Here is a 13,257-nt window from a genome sequence, read left to right as displayed (position 1 = left end):
AGAGAGGGAGCAGAAGGCGAGGGGGAGAGCAGAGAGTGAGGGAGAGGAGCGAGGGGCCACGGGGCGTCTCCGTGGCGTCGCTAGAAGGCTCGGGGAGGAAGCATGAGGTGGCCAGGGGCGAGTGCGCACACGGTGACACGCCTCTGCCTACTGGCAGAGGTTGAAGACGACCGCTTTGGCCAGTGGGCTGGGCCACCAGCTGGGCCACCAGGTGGCCTGCACAGGAGGTAAGCCCATGTAGGTTTCCTTTCTCTCTCTTCTTTTATTTGTTTCTGTTTTCTATTATTCTGTAGTCTTTAGGGCTTTATTAAAATTACTTAGACACTTCCAAAAATCATGAAACTACTCATGATCACTGTTGGGAATATATCCTACAGTAAACATTTTAGTTTATGATTATTTGAGCATTTAAAATATTTAATAGCATTTAAATGCCCAAATGCAAATAGAGTATGATTTAATCGAGAGCCCAAATATGTCATGGAAAAATGTGCATCACCTCTGGTTACTGTTTCCAGCATTTTCCAAGAATGATGAACATTTTTGGAAACCGTTTGGTTTTACTGGAAATATTTTGGTTTAACCTAGTGAATTCCTTTAATGCTAGGGTTTAGGCAATCCCCATTTCAAGTTTCTTTCAAAGTTTAAACATGATGCGCACATGAAGTTAGCCTAGTGCAATGCCAGAAGCTAGGGATGTGACAACTCACCCCCACTAAACAAGAATCTCGTCCCGAGATTCAAGACGTCAGGTAAATAGAAAGAGGGGACACAAAGCTAACACGATCTCACGATCCACTTTCCCTTCTCGAAGATGTTGATTCATTGCTTCGTATTGATCTTGACGTCTTTGCTTTCGAGATCTTCATCCAACACGATGACGACAAAAGGAAACTCTACAGGATACGATCTCCTTGAAGATCGAGCACTCAAGATCAACTCATGGAGTGAGACGTTAGAACATCTCTTGAGCTGAGACATGAAACACAGATCAGGAGTGATGGAAAGGAGGTAGATGACAAGGTTCTACTGGGTAGGCAAAAATTCCACGCTGAAAAGGATGGTGCATGATTTCAAGATAGCGATGAAATAATTGCCATGATTCCATAATGGGGCACCTTAGGGGAGATGACCCGTGGGATTTTCCCTTAAGTGGCAAAAAGAATTACTTTTGATACAAAGATCATTGAAACTCTCTATACCAGCCTAAGGCAATCACAAACGATCGTTTGAAGAAGTTCGAAGAATGGCATACTCCGACTAGAATGGATGATGTGGACTATCTTGTTGAAGACAACACAATGGATGATTTTTTCTTATCATCCGAAATGGATGGGACCCATGGTAAGTCCACTTTTGAAGATGATCCTGAACAACAACTACTGAGGTGCAAGATGGGAACAAAATGCAAATGTTGGGAATGATTCTGGTAACCGGGGAAGAACTCAACAGTCGAGAGTGAGTCCACTGTTTGAAAAGGTTATAACATAACCGAGGAAACTGGAAGCAAATCCCAGTTAACGCCAACGGTAAAACCTGGTGCTTGCGCGTGATCTCAAGAACTTGAGCGTCTCCATATTCATCAAGGTTTTACCAATATCCGTGTCAAGGATCCTGGCAACACAACATACCACCATGATGAATGGTGATGGGTGATGCAGATGCAAAGGAAGATAACACTTTCTCAGATTTCACCTTAGCGAGGCCAAGGGAACAAAATCTGGATGATCGTCCGAGAGACATATAGCACTCCGCTTCTAATGTTCTCCTTGATGTGCTAGTGTATCCCATTCATAGATATGGTTTGATATATAGAACATCAAGTAAAAGATTGGACTTCGGGAGCACAAGAATCCGTAAGGATCAACTACGGATGTAAATCCTACGAAATCCTCATGGGAAGGTGGCCAAATTTCTTCAATCGAGATACTACAATAATAGGTCTTCCGGCTGGATGTGTTGGCCACGACATCCACTTTACCGGTTATCGAGAGACCAATATTATAGTTCTTGGAAAATGCTCCAACCATCATATGTGCCTGAGATTCAGATCTGGTTGGTGTCAGGATATTCCAGACTCATCGAGTCTAGAAAGGAAAATGAAGGTTTGCAACACAAATCGACGAGACGATGTTGCGAGATTCTCGGGGGAATGAACTACGGTAGTAATCTCCAAAACATGAGCCGGTTCTGCTACAAGAATGTGAACACGCTGTCCTAGACAAGCATGGTCACCTGGTAGTCTTAAAATGAAACACTACCAAGTTCAGGGGGAACCATCAACGAGGATATCGAAGTCCTTGTGTAGGTCTAACTCTTAAGAAGAAACTTCTTCTCCTTGAACAAATCAATCAGTGGCTTGGTGTGCTAGGGATACGTATAGAATGTAGATGATTAGTCTATCAGACCATAGAATACTTCGCACATGCATGACTGACTTGGGATGATTCCAGAGGAAGCAAAAACAAACTTTCTCGAATTCACGGCAGCAACTTACATCAGATGCACATGAATTTGAGGAAGTCACATCTTTCAACCGGACATATGCTTCATGATCGGGACATGAGGGCAATGCTTATAAAGTTTCCAACACTAGTGTAATGTTCAACGTGAATCATGGGGGAGACAAAATGCTACTGATGGGCTCAACAGCAACTCATCGGAATCTCCATATCACTGGAGTCCCACCATCATGTGAACATGGTGATAGCATTGGTCAGACCAAAAGATGTAATGGTGTATGCTCGAGGGATCAACCAAGAGTAAGACAACATTACGAACATCGTTGGTTCTGATTTGATTTGACGATAGCCCACACTCAAATCAAGGGATTGATAAGGCAATAGCGCCGATAATTGATCACGTGGATCAATCGATGAAGATATTATCTTTCTTCAACACAGATACAAGATATCCCTTAGGGATGAGTGTGGTAGGACAAGCTTTTATCTTCCAACTCTCCAAGTTGTTGTTAAGCTTAACCAACTAGCTCAGGGGTATCCAACACAGATTCCTGGAGAAGAGGGTGACTACAAGAAACCAACTTGATCACGAACTCAACATAGCGATCAGGTGACAGCCTGGTGATACCTCCGAGAAGATATTCAGAAAATCACGAACCACAGATATGTTATTAAGCTCGAGAACAATCTTGCTTTTCAGGGCAAGACAATATGATCAAGGAGTGAGGGATTATCACAGTCCTAACTCATTGGTCGATGAGTGCTCCCGGAAATATGGACTAGGTAGCACGATCAATCTTAGGATGATGATTTAATTACCAGCACGCTAAGAATGAGAGTATTGTCCATTAACTACCAAGCAACAGAGTTGCTAGGAATATTGCTTTCACACATCACGGTTCACTTGTCGGCATTCCGGTTATAATAACACGGAACTGAGGAATGAACAATGATGGCAAGAAGTATTACTGCGTCAAGAATTCATAAGAGGTGGTGCAATTCCCATGACATTCCTGATATAAAGATGGTAATACCCCAAGGTAGAACAAAACGAAAACTAAATTGGCATTTTGATCTGTGGAATACAACTACTTTGACCCAATCCTAGAAGTGGACGAGGTACTGGAGTTTGTTTCTCCTAGTCATTCCGGAACAGAATGGCTTGACGGACCACAAGAATAATAGGCATCGATGAACACGAATGCACAACTATTCCTGACTATCAGTTGATAGACTAGGGTCGGAATACAGATGAGGAGGATCAACTCAAGGAACATATATCTTTCTGAGTTGTGGATGCACAGATTAATATGTCGAACCAAGTTCAACAAGTTTCTTCCAGATAACCCATGCAGAGAGGTAGGACTGGCAGAGTCACAATTATGAATGGAGAAGTCCTCAAGAGTACTCTAATTGTGATCTTTTGGTTCAAATACCTTCTGCCATATTGGCTCATGGTATTGGAAGAACGATATACCACAGACCTCGAGGACTATCACATGGTTACTAATATCTTAAGGGAACTAGCAAATACTAACAACATGAAGTAGGGTGGATCTCGGGTTCAAAACCCAGTAGTAGAATACCTACTAACTAAATAACATCATGGGATGCTTTCAAGAAAGGTAGCCAGAATTTTCACACTAGGGATATAAAGCATTGCTAGATTAGTGGGTGGTTCGCTAGAATGCCTAGGGTCGTAATACTAGCTCCAACATATATGTCAAGGCAATGGAGTACCTCAACAAACCGATTAGTGTGCTTAATCTGGCCCAAAAGGACATCAGAAACGGGATGAAGAGATTTGCAAATGCATCAGACTGTTTAGAAACCTGGGATGACTCGGACAGCATAACGCCTGTAAATGCTCAAAATGATTTGAGACATCCCGCAAAATGGTGGCATAACCACTCAACATCACAATAGCAAGGTTCTGAGGCCAGCTATGAACATATGGAAGTAGTAGGAACTGAACTGAGGCTTGAAACCAACAATCCTAAGAGTCTACGGATTAGTAACACGTGATCCTGATAGAAAGATGAGAAGCCTAGTTCTTAATCCCCGTAGAAGAGAAGAGGATGACTCAGATTAGAAGGTCATAGGGTAAAGGAGTAAAAAGAGCCTTACGTTCCCTTCCACAATCAATTCCCTTACATAACTAAAGCATTTCTAGACACGACTTCGACCAGCTTGGCTTGGTAATCCTATAGGCAGTCAGGCTCTGATACCAACGCTGTCAGGACCCCGATTCCAAGTCACATCGGTCTAGCCAGTAACACCTCATATCACTTTGCAGCCTCACGCACGGTATTCCCACGGGTGTCGCCTTACCATGGTCCCGGACCATTTGCGCCTTTTGGCTCATGTATATGATAGTGTCGCTAGCATCCATGTGACAGAGAACCCGGGCCGACATGGCTAGTCGTGAACCCAAAGCGGCACTAACCTATGGGGACAGGCATACATGAATCACATCGAGCGTGTCGGTCAGCAGCGTGTGAATCCGGACTGTAGCACTGGGTTAACAGGACTCCGGGAACCCGGGCTGTAGCAGGCTAGGCAGGACTCCGGATGTCACCGCGTGACATTTTCCCCGAAGGGACAGACACAGGAACGAAGTGAAACACATGCCGGCCAGGCAAGTGTCCTGAGCAGTAGTGCTGGGCTAGCAGGACTCCGGTGAACCGGGCTGTAGCGGACTACTATGGCTCATGGAAGCACAAGACTACATTTCCCCATAAGAGAGGCTACCAAGGATAAACAACTAGGTTGTCGGATCCCACACATACCAAGCATTTCAATCATACACACAATATGCTCTATATGTGTAAATACAACATGGCATCACAACATAACTCTACGACTCAAGTATTTATTCATTAGGCTCCGAGGAGCGAGATATTACAAACATGGGTCTCATGACCCAAAAATCATAGCATACCAATCAAAGCACATGCGGAAGCTTAACATGTCTGAGTACAGACATGTACAAATGAAAGAGGCTAAGAAGCCTGACTATCTACCAGATCCTGCCGAGGGCACAAGATCGTAGTTGAGGTAGCAAGCTAAACGTCGAAGCCCACACGGATCTACTAGCGAAACTGACGTCTATCTGCAAAACATAAATTAAGCAAACGTGAGTACAATTGTACTCAGCAAGACTTACATCAGAACTAGCAACATATGCATTGGTATCAACAAAGGGGTACTGGAGTTTAACTGCAGCAAGCCAGCTTTGACCTAGTGGCTAACCTGAATTACGACTGCAAGCAACTCTTTGAGGTGGCGCACACGAGTCCACATATTCACCATTCAATACACCACTATGGATCCGCTCCCGTCTCCCTACGAGAAGGCCATCCATAGCACTCACAATTATCTTGCGAGTTTTAGAGTATCCACTTTCACTTGTCTATGAACTATGCAAGGGGTCCAAGTTTCCGTATCCGAGGAATCCGCCTATTCGAATAGATATTGAGAACCCTGCAGGGGTGTACTTCTTCACACACGCTCCCACCACTTACCGTCGTTTACAGGACATGTACTCGACAACCATCAAGTGGAAGCCCAACGAGGGTGTCGGCCACGGCCTACCTAAACACTTAAGTCTCTAGTCCAGGTTTATCGCCTATCCAGGTTCCATCCGCAGGGAGTCCGGCCGAGGTTTCCACATACGGCCCCGAACAATGTGTACGGGGTTCCGAGACACCAAACGGGCGCCCAGCATGCCCGGCCACGGTGTATCTACCACAACATAGCCCACCCCTGGGGTCAGCGCTACGCACAGCCGCCAACACATATCCTACAAACACCAGAAACTAGTTGCAACTCCTGGACAGAGGACTAGGGTGATTAAGAAGCCGAGAGGGTCAATTAGGGATCCCAATGAGTGGTAGTAGCTGTTCATGGATCACAGACACAGAACTCAGTTCCTGAGGACGGTTTCAATGAGACAACCCACCATGTACTCCTACATGGCCTCTCACCGCTACCTTTACCAAAACGTGTTCACACACTTAGCTCACACAGTAGGACGTGTTCACACACCTCCGATTCATTCCCGATGAATCAGACCTGACACAACTCTATGCAATAGCAGGCATGAAAAACAAGCATGAATGAGTAGGCACATCAAGGCTCAAACAACTCCTACTCATGCTAGTGGGTTTCATCTATTTACTGTGGCAATGACAGGTCATGTAGAGGATAAGGGGTTCAACTGCCGCAATAAGTAATAGATGAATCATTGTTGTCCTAATGCAGTAAAAGAGAGTAGGAGCGAGAGAGTGGGATTGTATCGGAATGAACAAGGGCGTTGTGCTTGCCTGGCACTTCTGAAGATATCATTGGGTCTTCATCAGTGTCAACGGTCACAGCGTCGGTACAACGTCTACCGAGAGGGGACAAATACCGGCAAACAAAGAGGAACACAATCAATGCAATGCAACAATTATGATGCATGCTAATGTCATGGCAATATGCTGTTGATTGAGCTAATGCAACTAGCAATCATATTAAATGAAGTTGGTTTGAACCAAGGGTTCAAATTCAAATTCCATATGTGCTTATTTAAATGTCAATTATGCAAATTGCCCTGTACAGCAACCCTAGGTTGTTCAAACATGCATGCAAATGCCATAAACAGATTCCTTGAATTTTTCTGATAATTTTTCATATATAATTTATTTCATTCTAAGTTATAGATTATTTTTTATGATTTTTAGAAGTTTTAGCTATTTTCTGAAATAAATAAATCATTTCTAATTTATTTAAAATCCAAGAAAAGCTTTACTGCGTCAGCATTGCGCAAGGGTGATGTCAGTGGGTCAACTGGTCGGCCAGGTCAAACCTAACCTGCAGGACCCATTGGTCAGTGACCCTGGGCTGGTTTGGGTCTATGACAGGTGGGACCGGTTAACGTTGACTTGACCAAAGCCAAAGTTGACACGTGGGGTCCACACCGATTAGCACTAACCTAAACAGGGAGTTAGACTAAACTAGTTGGGCACGGGGACCCACATGTCATTGACACAGGCACTAACCAGACGAGTTTAGCGCCTAAGCTAATGGCGCCATGTCAGCAGGTGACGTCGGCGACCATAGCAGCGGCGCGAACTCGCCGGAGTTGGTCGGGGCGGCGCTACAGACCACGGCTGGGCGCGCTGAGGGCATCTACGCGGAGCTGGGAATCGCTCGCATCCACTCGTGGAAGCGGCGGGAGCTGGGGTGGCCGGAGTCCACCGGAATGGAGCTTGCGGCGGTGGCCGGAGTTCGGGAACATGCGGGCACGAGGCTGCGATGCACTAGGGGGCCAACTAGCGGCTGCGTTGGCCTCTCCGTTGCTCCAGGAGTACGCCGGAGGCTCAAGCTCGAGTGGAGATGCACGGTGGCTGTGAGAGCATCGTCCATGGCGGACGGCGGCGCTCGAATACGGCGGCTGGCATAGCTAGCAGACAGAAATGATCTCGGGGAGGAGGGGGAAAGGTGTCGGAGCTCACAGCGATCTCAAGGGAGGACTAAGCGGGCTCGAGGAGGCGGAGACGGCGGCGAATCGCCGGTGAGGTTGCCGGCGGCTGGAGGTTGGGTATGAGCTCGGGGAAGACGCTACAGGGCTCCCACGGTCGAATGGGTTGGTGTAGCTGACGCAGAAGGCGATGGCGGTTCCTCTGGATCCATCGGGGAGGCACGGGATGGACGGTGGACGTGGTAAATTGCGTCGTCGACGACAAGCTCTGCTCGGGTGTGCTCGAGAGAGGGAGCAGAAGGCGAGGGGGAGAGCTGAGAGTGAGGGAGAGGAGCGAGGGGCCACGGGGCGTCTCCGTGGCGTCGCTAGAAGGCTCGGGGAGGAAGCATGAGGTGGCCAGGGGCGAGCGCGCACGCGGTGACACGCCTCTGCCTACTGGCAGAGGTTGAAGACGACCGCTTTGGCCAGTGGGCTGGGCCACCAGCTGGGCCACCAGGTGGCCTGCACAGGAGGTAAGCCCATGTAGGTTTCCTTTCTCTCTCTTCTTTTATTTGTTTCTGTTTTCTATTATTCTGTAGTCTTTAGGGCTTTATTAAAATTACTTAGACACTTCCAAAAATCATGAAACTACTCATGATCACTGTTGGGAATATATCCTACAGTAAACATTTTAGTTTATGATTATTTGAGCATTTAAAATATTTAATAGCATTTAAATGCCCAAATGCAAATAGAGTATGATTTAATCGAGAGCCCAAATATGTCATGGAAAAATGTGCATCACCTCTGGTTACTGTTTCCAGCATTTTCCAAGAATGATGAACATTTTTGGAAACAGTTTGGTTTTACTGGAAATATTTTGGTTTAACCTAGTGAATTCCTTTAATGCTAGGGTTTAGGCAATCCCCATTTCAAGTTTCTTTCAAAGTTTAAACATGATGCGCACATGAAGTTAGCCTAGTGCAATGCCAGAAGCTAGGGATGTGACAGTAAGGCCCAGGTACTCCCTCCTTTTCTGTTTTCTATTTTAATTACTGTTTTCTATTTTATTTCCTCTCTATTTTGATTTAGTTTTAGCCACTAAATCATTTTCATAAATTCTGTAGGTTATTATATGGCTTGCTAAAATATATACAAAGCCACTCACAAACTTCCAGAATTATTGAAGTTATATTTAATATATATTAAATATAAATCCAAAGCAAATAATTATTGGATTAATTCAGATGGCCAAAATAAATGTTTCCGAGCTCATAAAAATATTGGTTTGAATTTTAGCTCTTGCCAATAATTCTATGGAATAACAGGAACATTTTATTGGACTCATTTGAGAAGATTTTTAAAGTTCGTTATTTTTGAACTGATTTCTGAGGGTTTCAACAAACCTCAATTCAACTTTCAGAAATTAGACATGATGCATGGATGCTCTCTTATGCAACTATTGCAAACAATTCTAGGGCTGTGAGAACTCACCCCCACTAAATAAGAATCTCGTCCTGAGATTCAGGATGTGAGGTGAGAAGACAGAGGGGACACAAATCTAATTCTATCCTCGTGACCCAACTGCTCTTCTCGAATATATTGATCCATTGCATCATATTGATCTTGGCGTCTTGCTTTGAGAACTACGTCCAACATGACAACGAGTAGAAAGGGACAATTTTTACAAGAATTGATCTTCTTGAGGTTCAAGCAACTTAGGATCATCTTTATGATCACAAGATCAACTCTCGGAATGAGACATGGAAACATCTCTGGAGCTGAGAGGCAAAACATGCATCAGGAGCGATAGAAGAAACAATTTGACGAGGTTTCAAAGTGGCGAGGAAATTTGCCATGATTCCAAAACGGGGCACCTCAGGGAAGGTGACTCGAAGAACTATTCCCTTAAGTGGCAAAAAGAATTACTTTTGATACAAGATCATTGAAATTCTTTATACCAGCCTAAGGCATTCACAAATGATCGTGTGAACGAATTTGAAAGAATGGCATACCCATACCAGAATGGATGATGTGGACTACCTTGTTGAAGACAACACAATGGATGATTTTGCTTATCATCGGGGATGAATGGGACCCATAGTAGGACCACTTTTGAAGATGACCCTAAACAGTAATTACTGAGGTGCAAGCTGGGAACAAAATGCAAATGCTGGGAATGATTCTGGTAACTGGAATAACTCAACGAGAGTGATTCCACCGTTCGAATGGTCATAGCTTAATCGAGGAAACCAAGAGCACAAGAATCCCTAAGGAACAACTTATAGGATAAGGCGCATGAAATCCTCGCGGAGAAGATGGACAAATTTCCCAATCAAGATACTATAGTGATAGATTCTCCAGCTAGGTGCGTCGGCCAGAACATCAACCTTGTCGGGACCTACATCATAGATCTTGGAGAAGTTCCAACCATCATATCTGCCTGAGATTCAGATCTGGTTGGTAACGGGATATTTCAGACAACATGCCCGGAAAGAAAGTTTGCAACACAAACCTACGAGACGATGTTGCGAGATTCTCGGGATTTGAACTACGATAGTAAACTCCAAAACATGAGCGGGTTCTGCTACACATATGTGAACACGTTGTCCAAGACAAGAATGGCTACATAGTAGTCTTATAATAAAACACTATCGAGTTCAGGTGGGGAACCATCATCGAGGATATCAAAGTCCTTGCATAAGGCATGCTCTTAAGAAGGAACTTCTTCTCCTTGAACAATTCAATCAGTGGCTTGGTGTGCTAGGGACACATATAGAATGAAGGTTGCAAGTCTCCAAACCACAGAGTACTTCGCATGTATTCATGACTGATTTGGGATGATTCCAGAGGAAGCAAAACAAACTTTCTCAAATCCACGGCGACAACTTGCATCAAATGCACATGATTCAAAGGAAGTCATTTCTTTCATCCAAGCGTATGCTTCATGAGCTAGCATGAAGAAATGCTTACAAAAGTTTCCAACACTAGCTTAATGTTCAACATGAATCATGGAGGAGATAAGATGCTACTGATGGGCTCAACAACAACTCATCGGGATTTCCATATCACTGGAATTCCACCATTATGTGAACAAGGTGATAGCACTGGTCAGTCCCAAAGATATAATGGTGCATGCTCGAGGGGTCAACCACGAGTAAGACAACATTACGAATATTGTTGGTTCTGATTTGATTTGACAATAGCCCATACTCAAATCAAGGTTTGGACAAGACAATAGATCCAAGAACTGATCATGAGGACCAACCGATGAAGATATCATCTTTCTTCAACACACACACACACATAAGGATATCCCTCTGGAATGAACTAATTCAGACAAGCTTTTCTTCCAACTCTCCAAGCTGTTGTTTGGCTTAACCAACTAGCTCAGGGATATCCAACATAGATTCTTGTAGAAAGAGTGGTTTATTGGAAAACTAACTTGATCATGAACTCAACATATCGGTTAGGTGACAACCTGGTAATACTTCCAAGAAGATATTCGGAACATCACGAACCACCGATATGTTATTAAGCTCCAGAACAATCTTGCTTTTCAGAGGAAGATGATATGATCAAATAAGCAAGGGATTGAATAATCATAACTCATTGATCGAAGAGTGCACTGGAGATAAGGACTAGGTGGCACAATCTATCTTAGAATGATGATTCAATAACCAACACGCTAAGAATGAGATTATTGTCCATTTACTACCAAGCAACGGGGTTGCTAGTAGTACTGATTTCACACATCATGGTTCACTTGTTGGCATTCCGGTTGCGACAACACGGGACCGAGGAATGAAACAATGATAGCGAGAAGTATCACTGCGTCAAGAATTCATAAGAGATGGTGCAATTCTCATGACAATCCTGACATAAAGGGGGTAATAATACTCCAGGGTAGAACAGAGCAAAAGCTGGATTGGCATTTGATCTGCAGAGCACAACTACTTTGACCCAATCCTGGAAATGGACGAGGTACTGGAGTTTGTTTCTCCTAGTCATTCCGGAATAGAACGACTTGACGGACCACAAGAATAAAAGGCATCGATGAACACAAACGCACACACACTCTTGGCTATCAACTGATAGAGGATGGTCGGAATACAACTGAAGAGGAACAACTCAAGGAACATATAACTTTCTGAGTTGTGGATGCATTGATTATTATGTCGAGCAAAACTCAAAATTTCTTTCGGACAACCCATGCAGAAAGGTAGGACTGGCAGATTCACAATGCAGAATGGAGAACTCATCAAGAGCACTCTTATTGTGATCTTTTGGTTCAAAAGAACTCCTGCCAAGAATGGTTCATGGTAATTGGAAGAAGGATGTACCACGAACCTCGAGGACTATCGCAAAGGTTACTAATATCCTAAAGGAACTAGCAACACTATCAACATGAGGTAAGTAGGGTGAATCTTGGGTCAAGAACCCAGGAGTAGAATACCTACTACTAAATGGCATCACGGGATGCTTTCGAGAATGGTGGCTAGAATCATCACACCGGGAACACAAAGCATTGCTAGATTACTAGGTGACTCCCTAAAACACCTAGGGACATAATAATAGCTTCAACATATATGTTGAGGCAATAGAGTACCTCAACTCACAGATTAGTGTGGTTGAACTGGCCCAAAGGAACATCGGGAACGGAAAGAAGCGATTTGCAAATGCATCAGACTATTTAGAAACCTGGGATGACTCGGACAAAATAACGGCTGTAAATGCTCAAAATGATTTGAGACATCCTGCAAAATGGTGGCATAACCACTTAACATCACCATATCAAAGTTCTGAGATGAACTGCCAACACACAGAAGTAGTAGGAACCGAACTCGGGCTTAAACTCAACAATCCTAGGCAACTACGGTTTAGTAACACGCCATCCTGATAGATAGATGAGAAGGCCTAGTTCTTAATCCCCGTAGAAAAGAAAAGGTTGAGTCAGATCAGAAGGGCATAGGGTAAAGGAGTAAAAAGAGCCTTACGTTCCCTTCCACAATCAATTCCCTTACATAACTAAGCATTTCTAGACTCAACTTCGACCAGCTTGGCTTGGTAATCCTACAGGCAGTCAGGCTCTGATACCAATGCTGCCAGGACCCGAATTCCAAGTCACATTGATCTAGTCGGTAACACTTCATATCACTTTGCGGCCTCACGCACGGTATTCCCACTGGTTTCGCCTTACCATGGCCCGAGATCGTTTGCGCCTTTTGGCTCACGTATATGATAGTGTCACTAGCATCCATATGATAGGGAACCCGGGCCGACATGGCTAGTCGTGAACCCAAAGCGGCACCAACCTATGGGGACAGGCATACATGAATCACATCGAGCATG

The sequence above is a fragment of the Triticum urartu genome, chromosome 6A (genome assembly GCF_056163025.1).
Source record: "Triticum urartu cultivar PI428250 chromosome 6A, HENAU_Tu73, whole genome shotgun sequence".
Lineage (NCBI taxonomy): Eukaryota > Viridiplantae > Streptophyta > Magnoliopsida > Poales > Poaceae > Triticum > Triticum urartu.
Note: the sequence above shows the minus strand (reverse complement) of the source record.